A 12,626-nucleotide genomic window follows, 5' to 3' on the forward strand; every position below is an offset into this window, starting at 1 on the left:
GAAGGTGTGGTCTTCTTTAAAGTACTTCTCCAGCTCCATGTAGAACTCAATTTCTCCTTCATCATAATTGAATATTGGTGTGTAGACAACTGCCGGCAGTGAGCCACATCTATTCAAGTGTAATCATCCGATTTGGGTTGTTAGGCATTTGAATGAATCAATGCTTATAGCCAAGTTTGTGTTGACAAGGACACTGACACAATCGACCCCTCTTTTGTCACATGTTCTGAGGAACAGTTCTTCCCCAGTGTCGAAAACGGCGTGATGTGATTGATGCCTTCTTGTCTCGGTCAGATCAATGATGTCATACTTGATCTTTCGCACTTGTACGACATCAGTTCCTCGATGGATGCATCCGATGCCAGCGTACATGCATTGAAAGTACAGACAGTCATTTTTGTCTTTCTTCGTTTTGGCAGCCTAGTTTGGCCTTGAGATTTTATCAGCCTCTCCTTCCTCATCCTTTTTTTTTTCTTTTTGGGTCACACCCAGAGATGCACAGGGGTTATTCCTGGCTTTGCACTCAGGAGTTGCTCCTGGCTGGCTCAGGGGACCATATGGGATGCTGGGAATCGAACCCGGGTTGGCTGCGTGCAAGGTAAACACCCTACTCGCTGTGCTATCTCTCCAGCCCCATTTCTTCATCCTTCTTAATGCTGCCTATTTGGTGACTCTTTCAGGGTCAGGGGAATGAGACCCATTGTATTTACTAGTTTGGCATATGGAATACACCACGGATAGTTTGCCAGGCTCTGCCATGTGGGCGGGATACTCTCGGTAGCTTGCCAGGCTCTCTGAGAGGGATAGAGGATTTTAGAGTGGCCTCTAATCGCCCTTGCAGGTGTTCCCATATTTGAACCCTATCAAATATGGTGCGGCAATCCTGGAAGATGGGTATTAAGTGTCTTATGATGTGTCCAGAAAGTGTCCTGGAGCGTAGCGGTGGCTGGGTAGTGGAGGTAAAGGAGGTAGTGAATTGAGATTCCAGAGACAGATTTTTGGTAAAGGAGCAAAAAGTATGAAGTGGACCAGGAAAACCTTTTCAACAAATGGTGTTGGGAATATTGACCAGTTACATGCAATAAAGTGAATTGATACCCCTTTCTAACATCACACACAAAAGTCAAATCAATATGAATTAAAGACTTCTTATGAATCCATAAATTAAATTGAGAAAATGCAGGCAGTATACTCCATGACATTGAATCTAGAAGTTATCTTCAAGGATTCAATGCCATTGACCAAGTAAATGGCAGCAAGGATTAACAAATGGAACTGCATCAAACTAAGGAGCTTCTGCACTGCAAAAGAAATGATGAGCAGAATAAAAAGACACACCACACATTGGGAGAAAGTATTTGCCACCACTTGTCTGATAAATGGTTAATATTCAAAATGCATAAAGCACTGTAGAACTTTATAAGAAAAACAAAAACAACCAACACCATTTTAAAAATGGAGAGGAGATGAACATAAATGTCCTCAAAAAAGATACACAGGTGACCAAAAGAGATATTATCAATAATCTATCTTTGTCACCAGTGATACTTAAACACATCACAAAGAACAAGAACAACCAGTGCTGGTATGGATGTGGGGGAAAAAGGAACCTACATTCACTGCTGGTGGGAATGTTGGCTGGTTCAACCTTTTTGGAAAACAATATGGGCTTTCCTCAAAAAAAAAAAAACAAAACCAGGAACTGAGCTTCCATATCACCAGCAAATCCACGTTGGAGCATCTACCATAAGGCCCAAAAATTATTCAGAAAAGGCATATATACGTCTATGTTCATTGAAGCACCAGAATCTGAAAACACCCATGTCAAAAAAAAAGATGACTGAGTAAAGAAACTATGGTACCTATACATAATGGAATAGTACTCAATAGTTTAAGAAATGATGAAATCAAGTCGGAGAGACAGTATAGTGGGTAGGGCACGTGTCTTATATGCAAGCCAACTTGTGTCCAGTACTACGTATGGTTCCCTGAGACCCCCAGGAGAGATACCTGAGCATAGAGCCAGGAGTAAGTCCTAAACACCTCTGCATCTCTGCATGTCTCTCTCTCTTTCTCTCTCTCTCTCTCTCTCTCTCTCTCTCTCTCTCTCTCACACACACACACACACACTCATACACACATACACAGAGAGAGAGAGAGAGAGAGAGAGTAGAAGATGGAAACCATGCAATTAGCTATTATGTGGATGGATCTTGAGAGTATAACACTGAGTGAAGTTGGTTAGAAGGAGAAGGATAGATTCAGACTGTTCTTTCTCATACACAGAATATAAAGAATCAAAGTAGGAATGCTTTTGCTTCTTTATATGCCCCAAAGCAACAGAAACTGAGAACTGGTCTCTAGTAGGAAGCTAACCACAGAAAGGGTAGGATGGGGGTGGGACACACGGGGATAGCAGCCTGGTAGAGGGTGTGGTACTGGAATATATTACTGCATGAAACCCTACCCTTACTGGTATTGTAAACCACGGTGACTAAAATAACATCTAAAAATTAGTTATTTTTAAAAGGAGGGCTGGAATGTGGCAGCTTATACTATTTAGTCTAAACCCTGAGTTTGATCCCTGGAACATTGCAGGGAGCACTCCCTATAAACAAATAATACAAATCTAAATGTTTGTTAAACCATTACCTGCGGTATCTTGGATCACAGACCAGGAGGTCTGTGTTGCTTAAATAAAATGGCAGTGAGGAATCGGCTGTGTTACTCAGACCAACCTTCAGTTCACAGCCAGGGGTGACAAGAAGACCTTTACCCACAAGCCAGGAACATTCACAGACAGAATAAAAGGTAAAAGGGTGTAGGAAGGGTCGAGGCCTTCAGTGTTAGAAAAGACAATTGCTCCTGGGTCCCAAATAGCAGGAACTCAAACTAAGAGTTTGAGTCTTAGTCTCCGTCACTCCTGGTGACAGAGGCCCTGAAAACTCCCTCAGTAATGCTGACAGAGACCTCGTCCAGCAGTGAAGACCACTTGGTCCACACTGCAGCCAACTGTCCAGGTTGCTGGTAGATGTGTAGGCTGCTGGCCACAGGGATTGTGGATAATGAACAAAGAAAGTTAAAGTGAAGATAGAAAATGATCTCAGGGACCAGAGAGATAGCTTGCCTGTTTGCAGCTGATCCCTGACACCACCAGGATAATTGTCAGGAGTAAGCCCTAAGCATCAGTGGGTGTGACCCAACAAGCAAGGGGTGAGGAGGGAAGAGAAGGGAAGGGAGGGGAGAATAGTGTCCTTGGGGCAGGTGTGGGTGTGGAGAGGGGGATCACACACAGTTGCCAGAGGACAGATTCTGAGGGACTCAGTGATTCCTCAGAAATACACATTTTTACCCTGCTGGACACACAGCCACACTTCTGGCAGCCCTGTAAAGTGAGACTCTGTGGAGGGCAGGCCCACTCTGGCTCAGTGTGAAAGGTAGTGGTAGAGAGGTCAGGGAGATAGTACGTCAGTAGGGGGCTTTGATTTGCACGTGACCAACCCAAGTTTGCTCCTCAGCAACCCATATGGTCACCTGAGCCCCACCCGGAGTGATCCCTGAATGCAGAGCCAGGAGTAAGACCTGAAAACAGCCAGGTGTGGCCCAAAAGAAGAAAGAAAGGGGTGGTGGAGACTGCTCATTAAACTCTCTGGCAAGAGATCCAAACTGCAGGGCCGCGAGTGTGAACAGCTGTGCGTGTCTGAGCTCAGGAGAGCTTTCAGCCTGTGTATGAGCCTGGTTAATACCTTGGCTTCTCTTAGTGTCACGGTCAGGCATTTAGACTTCGCTGAGAGTTAGTGAGAGCCTTGGGCAGGTATAAGCAGCAAAGCAGTAAGCTCATATTTGTTGTTTTATACATTTTTTATTCATTCTAAAGACTCAGGTATTGAACTCAGGCCCCCGTACGTGTTTGGCATATGCTCCACCTCTGAGTCACCTTCCTGAACTTCAGGTTTTCTTAATTTGGGGTCGGGGTTGGGGAGAGATAGTGTAGAGGTTAAGGCTCTTGTCTTACGTTTGGCCAACCCCAGTTCAGTCACCAGCATCATGCATCCCTGGGAATGACCACTGAGCACAGAGTCAGGAGTAGCCCTTGAGCAAGACTTGGTATAGGCCCAAAACATCAAAGAAAACAGAAAATGTTGGTTTGAGCCAGTATAAGGGTTCAGGCACTTGCCTTGCACATGACCAACTCTGGTTCGATCACCAGCACCACGTATAGTCAGTCCCTCAGCACTGCCAGGAGTTACAGACAGAAGTTTTGTTTTTGTTTTTTGCTTTTTTGGGGTCACAAACGGCATTGCACAGGGGTTACTCCTGGCTCATGCACTCAGGAATTACTCCTGGTGGCGCTCTGGGGACCCTATGGAATGCTGGGAATCAAACCTGGGTCAGTCACGTGCAAGGCAAACACCCTACCTGCTGTGCTATTGCTCCAGCCCCACAGGAGGAAGTTTTGAGTGCCACTGAATATAGCTCCCAAGCAAAAAATAAAATAAACAATAATTCAGCTGGGTTGGGCCATGTCCAGTGACTCCAGGCCAACCAGGCTGGTGGTTCAATGTAAGAGCCCAGGGATCCAGTGCTGTGTGGGTCCAGTAGTGCCAGGGATTATGCAGGCTCCCCTGGTGGTGCTTGGGGAACCGCAGGTGCTGGATGTTGAACCAAAGTTGGTCACATGCAAGGGGTGTGCTAATAGGACGTCTATGACCAGAGTTGACAGGCAAGCCGTAAGGTGAAGGCTGGGAGAAAGGCAGTGAGAAGAGCAGCCCGCAGTGAGAAAGAATAGCATTAGGCCCACCACAGGGAGTGAGAGACAGGGAGAAAGAGTAGGGGGTTTCATGGTGTGCTCCAGAGCCTGCCAACAAACACGTGGCAGGGTCAGAATTTGAACCTGAGTCTCTCTCAGTGGAAGAGAGCCTTGTGCTGAGGTGCATCTGCATATTGTCCCCCAAGACTCCATTGCTACCACTGCCAAACCAGTGCAGGGCCCATCAACCCTCACCACGAACTTCTGGTCTCCCCACTGCTCTCTGCCACTCGGGTCAGCTCTCTACAGACCTGTAGGAAGATCTTTCTAAAATCACGATCAGGGGCTGGAGCAATAGTACAGCAGCTAGGGCTTTTGCCTTGCATATGGCCAAACTGGGTTTGATTCCCAGCATCCCATATGGGCCCCTGGGCACTGCCAGGGGTAACTCCTGGGTGCAGAGCCAGGAGTAAGCCCTGGGCACCACCGGGTGTGACTCAAAAACCAAGAACTAAATAAAAGTTTAAACTCATAATTAGACCATGTTTTCCCCTTCCTCAAAGTTCCCGATGCCTTGCTATTGTGCTAAGAGGAAAGCTGAGGAGACCAGGCATGCTCTGCGAGCTCCATCCTCCCTGGAAAACGCACCTCACTTGCTTGCTCGTGTCTGTTCCATTGCTTTTTTGTTTCTACTCTGGAGAAGTGCAGTCTCTCTCTCTCTCTCTCTCTCTCTCTCTCTCTCTCTCTCTCTCTCTCTCTCTCTCTCTCTCTCTCTCACACACACACACACACACACAACCAACTGTGCTCACAGCCCCACCTGCTTTCTTTTCTCTCTCAAATGTCCTTCTCCCCTTAACATTTTTCTAAATAACTCTCAATAAAAACTATAAAATGAGGGGCTGGAGCAATAGTACAGCGGGTAGGGTGTTTGCCTTGCATGCAGTCAACCCAGGTTTGATTCCCAGCATCCCATATGGTCTCCTGAGCACTGCCAGGAGTGATTCCTGATCACAGAGCCAGGAGTAACCCCTGAGCATCACAGGGTGTGACCCAAAAAGAAAAAAAAAACACTATTTAAAATGAAACAAGGGGCCAGAGCAATAACACAGGAGGATAGGGCATTTGCCTTGCATGAAGCCCAACAAGAGTTTGATCCCTGTCATCTCATATGATCTCCTGAGCCCACCAGCAGTGATTCTTGCTTTGTAGAGTCAGGAGTTACTCCTGAGCATTGCCAGGTGTGGCCTCAACAAAACAAAACAGAACTAAGGAAACCTGATACAGCCCATATGGCCCAGCACATCCTCTGGTTCATCATGTTTTAGTGAACTCCTGTTGTTTCTGTTCTTCAAACGCTTCCAACTCACTCCTGGCCCAAGACCCTTGCATTTGTTCCTGCTTCCGGGCCTTTGTACTTGGTCCTGCCCCACGGCCTTTATACTTGCTTCCCTCTATGTTAAATAGTTTAAAACCCTTGTCTGTTAGGTGTACTTGACTTTTCCCCCTGTGTCTAACTGCTAGAAAAAGCCAATCCACGTGACATTTCATTTATCTTCCATAGCAGAAAGTGTGGAGGACAAAGGTGTCCAGGACTCAAGTAGTGGTACAATAGGTTGCCAAAGGTTTAAGCTTTTTGTTGCTTCCCTTTGTATCATCCTAAGTATGTTGGTTTTTGCCCTCATGTTGTTGCCTTGTGATTACAAAATGGCTTCTGCACCTCTAGCTATCACACCCATATTCCAGAGAAAACGAAAGGTAACTATGGCTTTCCCCAACTTCCCTCATCAAATGTTACCTCCTTTATCCCAACTTATTGCAGGACTGGAGCAATAGCACAGCAGGTAGGGCGTTTGACTTGCATGCGGCTGACCCTAGTTGGATTCCTCCGTCCCTCTCAGAGAGCCTGGCAAGCTACTGAGAGTATCCTGCCCACATGGCAGAGAATGGTGGCGTATTCAATATGCCAAAAACAGTAACAAGAAGTCTCACAGTGGAGATGTTACTGGTGCCCGCTAGAGCAAATCAATAAACAATGGGAGGACAGTGCTATTGTAATGCTAAATTACTTGATAATCACATTACCACATTAGGGAATCACATTACCACATCACCACATTAGGGAAGGGCCACACACCCCTTATTCTCTGCTGAACCCCCCCCTGCCACCCTGGCACAGTTTCTGAAACATAGTAAATGCTCAATGAGTATTTGTTTTTTGGGGTGGGTTTTTTGTTGTTTCTGATTGTTGTTTTTGCTTTTTGGGGCCATACCAGGAAATAAGCAGGGGTTACTTCTGACTCTGCACTTAGGGATCACTCCTGGCGGTGCTCGGGGGACCATATGGGACAGAGCTTGAACCTGGGTTGGCCATGCCCTACCTGCTCTATTATCACCCTGACCCCTCAAGAAATATTTTTTGAACAAGTGAATAATACAGTCCTCTGACTGTCATGGTGCCAGAATCAGAGCTCAAACCCAGGCATCATGGGCCTGGACATTTATTTCTTGGGGTATCACAGGATCTCCCTGGCCCTCTCTGTGAGAACCCTCAACAGTGAGAAGCAGCAGCCAAATCCTTCTGCCACTTCCGGGCAAAGGAACAGCAAACCATTCTGAGACTAGGATGGGTAGAGGGGAAAAAATTGTCCCCTGTCTGGGTGAGAGATTGCTGGGCGGGCTGAGCACAGCCTCTGAGCAGGAGGCCCCGGGCCAGTCTCCAGCACTGCAGCGGGTCCCTAAGCAGAGTCAGGAGTGGCCTGCAAGCACTGCCTGATGTTACACAAATGCCAAAAGAGACAAAAATTACATCCTCCCAAGCTGGAGTCTGTGGACATAGTGTGTGTGCGCTCCTGGTGTGAATCACAGTGTGAGTCAGTGTCTCCTCAAAGGCTGGATCCTGTCAACCTCAGGGGCACTAAGCCCAGAGTGAAGTGGCGGCCCCTCACGAGTGAGCCAGGCACCTTACCAGGGACGAGGGAGGCTCTGCACCGGGTCTGCATGTCTATTACTCCTTCAGCACCCAAGGGCCCAAAACAAGGTCTCTGGGCATGAGGATATCCAAATAGAACTTAATAACCTTGGGGAGGGGGAAGGGGGCAGTGCATTTATTAAATTCATTTTTAGGGTGACCTGAACAAGACCCACATAGACGGTCATTTCCTTTTTAAGTACAGTTCAGTGCCCAAAGAGTGAACCTAATACAAGAGCAATATGGAGGACGCACTTAAGATTGGGCATAAATGTCAGGTCCAGATTCCTTTCAGAATGAGCAGGCAGGGTGCAAGGACTGGTGTGCAGGCCTGAGACGAAGCCCAGACTTCATAGTCTCTGCCCAGCGCTCACTTGAAAAGCATAGGGGCAATATTTCCAGCCTGCAGCCCTGTGCCGGAGAGGCCTGGGCCAGCCATCCCGCCGTGCCCTCCGGGGACCTGTGCTCCAGTGTGCGGCGTGCTGCCAGAAACGTCCCAAGTGCCAAGAGCTCCTGATGAGGTCACAGCTCTTTCTGTGGCAGGACAGGTGGTGGGGGGACGTGCTGGGACAGGTTTCCACATCACCCCCACCAGAGCTCTCCAAGGGTCTCAAGACAAGTGGCAGGATGAATAGCCGAAGTGCAGAAAACAGGACCCTCTGAGGGGAGATCACGGGTGCCTTGCCAGCCAAGAGGGCCCTTCGCTCTCAGGAATCCACGTTTCTTCTGAAGCACCTGCAGTTCTAGACCAACTTTACTCATGCAATCTGTGGTACACATAGGACCACAGAGAGCGAGCACTCATATCTGTCAGTGAGAAAGAGAGACTGTTGAATGAATAAGCAGTGAAGGAAATATATACCATTTCCCCCCCTTTAATTAGAAAGAGGTTAAAAGTATCAGACCCCTTTTAAACATTTTTGGTATGAAACTTTATTTAAACATCATGGTTGGAGCAATAGCATAGCGGTAGGGTGTTTGCCTTGCGCGCAGCCAGCCCAGCCGAGCCGGGTTCGATTCCTCCGCCCCTCTCAGAGAGCCTGGCAAGCTACCGAGAGTATCTCGCCCGCACGGCAAAGCCTGGCAAGCTACCCATGACTACATATGCCAAACACAGTAACAACAAGTCTCAAAATGGAGATGTTACTGGGTCCGCTCGAGCAAATCGATGAACAACGGGAGGACAGGGACAGTGTGACAGTGATTTACAAAGTTGTTCAGAATATAGTTGCTCCAAATATTCAGTGTTCTAGTACCGGTCCCACCATCAATGTCTCCTTCACTCTACCTGTGTCCCCAGTTTCCCCAGCCCCCACCAGCCTGCTTTCTTAGCAGATGCAAAATAAGTTACTTTGTATTGCTTTTTTTTTGTTGTTGTGTGTGTGGGGGTGCTTTTTGGGTCACACCTGTCAATGCTCAGAGGTTGCTCTGCACACAGGAATTACTCCTGGCAGTGCTCAGGGCACTGACCATATGGGACACCAGAAATCGAACCCAAGTCAGCTGCATGCAAGGAAAATGCCCTACTTGCTGTACTATCTCTCTAGCCCCATGCTTATTATCTTTCTGAGATCAGTCTCGAAGCTGGGCCATTTCCCTAGGATGTGGGTGGGTGGAATGCTGAGCCTTTGGCAGGGTGGAGACTCACTCTGCACCCACCCAGCTAAGGCTCCAGAGATCTGGGCTCAGTGGCTGGTTACCTGGAATAACTCAGCTGTTGGCGTCTCTCTGAAGTCAGTTGTGAAACTGGGCCGTTTCTCTGGTGGCAGCCTCTTTAAATGCTGTTCGTCCCTGAAGTCTAAGGGTTTCATGAAGCTTCAATACAGAGACAGGGAGAAAGCACAGCAGGTAGGGTACTTGCCTTTATGTGGCCAATCTGGGCTCAATCCCCAGCACCACATATGGTCCCCCAAGCACCACCAGTAATGATACCTGAGCACAGAGACAGGAGTAAGCCCTGAGCACAGCCAGGTGTGATTCAAAAACAAGGAAACACAGCCTCAGTTCATCGAACGGGGTTAAGACACTCGCCTTGCATGCAGCTGACCTCAATTTGCTCCGGGAACCACCAGGACTAGCCCCCAGCACGACTTTTTGATGTTCCCTTCCCCGAAAAAAGCCTCAGTTATGTTTGCTTGTGAGCACCCTTACACACACACACACACACACACACACACACACACACTCCACAACCCATCTTATCTCATCTGGCCCTACAGTGAGTAGAGAAATACTATTTTGGAGAGTAATCCCTCCAGACACTGCTCAGAACCCTCTAGAAGAGGTTGGCCAGAGGTATAGAATTCACTAGTGGTAAGTGGTAACAACCTTATCTGGAGGGTTCTCTGGACCTGAGGCTCCCCTCATTCACTCCCCCGCCCCCTGTTCCTCTGATCACATCTCCAGCGCAAATTCCTCAGAGCCTCAAGCCTCCACCTTTCCCCTTACCTGCAAATGCCCAGGGTGCCCTACCTGTCCCTGATTCAGACCGCCAGGATCTGAACTTGGGGCCTCGGGACATTCTGATCCTGGTGGCCCCCAGTGGCAGAACAAACAAGTAGGGAATTCAAGCAGGGAACCCTGTGCCTGGCGGAGGGGCAGCCACCAGCTGACAGGACCCAGAGGGTGCAATGAACGCCGCTACTGAAAACATTTCCCCCCCCCCCCCCAATCATCACAGGTAAAGGTAAAGGTAAATCATCACAAATTGACTTTTATTGATATATTTTCCTGATAATTCCATTTGCCATTTTGTTCTGGCAAGCAATATGAAGTAAATTTGTTATGTGCTTGATAAGGGTATAGGCTTGGGGCTTGGGAGGGAAACTAGGAACACTGGTGAAGGGAAGTCACACTGGAACATTGTATGGTGGAACAGCATAACTTTGTAAATCATGATTTTGTAATAATACTAAAAACATATTTTAAAAAACAAAAATGAACAAAAGTCAATTACTGATAATATACTGAAAATAACACATATATAGAAATATAATTTTTCTTAAAATCTTTGAAGCTTTCACATTAGAGATATCATTTTATATCCATAAACAAAAATTTATGCCAATTTGCAGGCCAACGGAGAAAGAGAACTAAAAGCCCTGTCATGATACAACGGCTCACCCTCGGGTCTGGAAGTTTCCTGTGGGCACTGACCCCGCTGCCTCCAGGCTCGCCTCAGAAACCCTTGGGCACCCAGAACTATTGCTGCCACACAAGAGCTGCTCTGGGAAAGGCACCTCAGTCTCCCCTCAGGGCTGAGTGACATGATCTCTTCCCTGTCACCTGTAGTGACTGGCTTGAAAGGTGACTGTCAAATAGTATCTCCACCTCCCAAGCAAAAGACTGCTCATGTGGAATCTGTCAAGTGCGAGCAGGTGATAGATCTGTTTGTTTTTACTTTGGTTTTGGCTCACACCCAGTGGTGCCCAGGGTTAACTCTTGACTCTATGCTAAGGGACCACTCCCGGTGGGCTTTTGGGGGACTGTATGGGATACTGGGGACTGAACCCAGGTCAGTCGTGTGTAAGCTGTATCCCCATCTCACAGTGCTATTGTTCCTGGCCTTAGTGATGGATCTTGAGGTGAAGAGACCTGGATTGTGAGCATGGGCTCTCATCTCCCAAGTGTCCTATGAGAGAGAGACCCTGCGCCCAAGAGGGCAGAGGGATAGCAAGAGATCCGAAAGCAGCACCCCCTCACGGTGCCCTGGGCAAGGTCACACCTCATCTGTAGCCTTCTTTTGCTTTGATCATAGCTTATATGCAGCAGGGCTCAGACAATATGTTGTGTTGGGAATCAAACTTGGGTCTGCTGTGTACAAGACAGGTGCCCTACCTATACTATCTTTCCAGCCCCTCTTTAGATTTCTAAGCTAGGGCTCAGAAAGAGCCCATCACTCTCAGAGTGATCACAGGAAACTGATATAGAGTCACCGGGTGGTGCCAGCCTTTAAAGTCTTGGAATCTACAGCCCGTGACTCCATCCCTGTTTCATTTGTGTTTTGGGTTACACCTAGCAGTGCTCAGGCATTATTCGGGCTCTGCACTCAGGACTCACTCCTGGCAGGTTGGTGGACCATATTGGATGCAGGGAATCAAACCCAGGTCCACCATGTGCAAAGCAAGCCCCCTACCTGCTGTGCTACTGCTCCAGCCTCAGCTCTGGCCCTGTTCATACCCCCAGGTACCTGCTTTGCTTTACTCTCTCTCTCTCTCTCTCTCTCTCTCTCTCTCTCTCTCTCTCTCTCTCTCTCCTTCTATCTCTCCCAGAAGCATAAACACAGGAGGGTCAGCAGCCTTGGCCTCCCTTACTTTTGGCCCACACCTGGCTGTGCTCAGGGATTGCTCCTGACTCTATACTCCTGGTGGGCCCAGGGGACCATATGGGATGCTGAGTATCGAACCCAGGTGGACCATATGCAAGGCAAGCTTTCTGCCAGCTGGACTATCTCTCCAGCCCCTGGTCTTCCTCCTCTTTTTTTTCATCTCCAGTTTAAATCTGAATCAGATGAGATGCCCTCTCAATCACTCCTTCTATCTTCATTCCACAGGTCCAGGTGGGCTAGGAGTGGCTGGGACAGGAATCCTGGGCAAACCCGGATTCAGATGGCTATGGGACCCTGCCAACATGGCGGGGTTCACTGTGTGCCCTGAAAGAACCTGGAGGGTGACTGGAAGCCCCTGAGGTTCTGGGAATCTCTAGATGTCAGCAGACATGGAGGCAAATCCAGCTTCCTCCCTTCCTAAACTTGCCCCTGAGCCTCATCAGCCCACAGGGCTCCAGGGCAGGGGGACAATAAAGGGCCTGAGGATCAGAGGTGGTGCCCATAGTGCCCCCATGTCTTGGCCTTTCCTGCTTGCAGTCATCTCTCAGACCAGCACCCTTCTGGTCCTTGACACCCTC

Source organism: Sorex fumeus, unplaced genomic scaffold, assembly GCF_029834395.1.
Source record: "Sorex fumeus unplaced genomic scaffold, SorFum_2.1 ptg000122l, whole genome shotgun sequence".
Taxonomy (NCBI): domain Eukaryota; kingdom Metazoa; phylum Chordata; class Mammalia; order Eulipotyphla; family Soricidae; genus Sorex; species Sorex fumeus.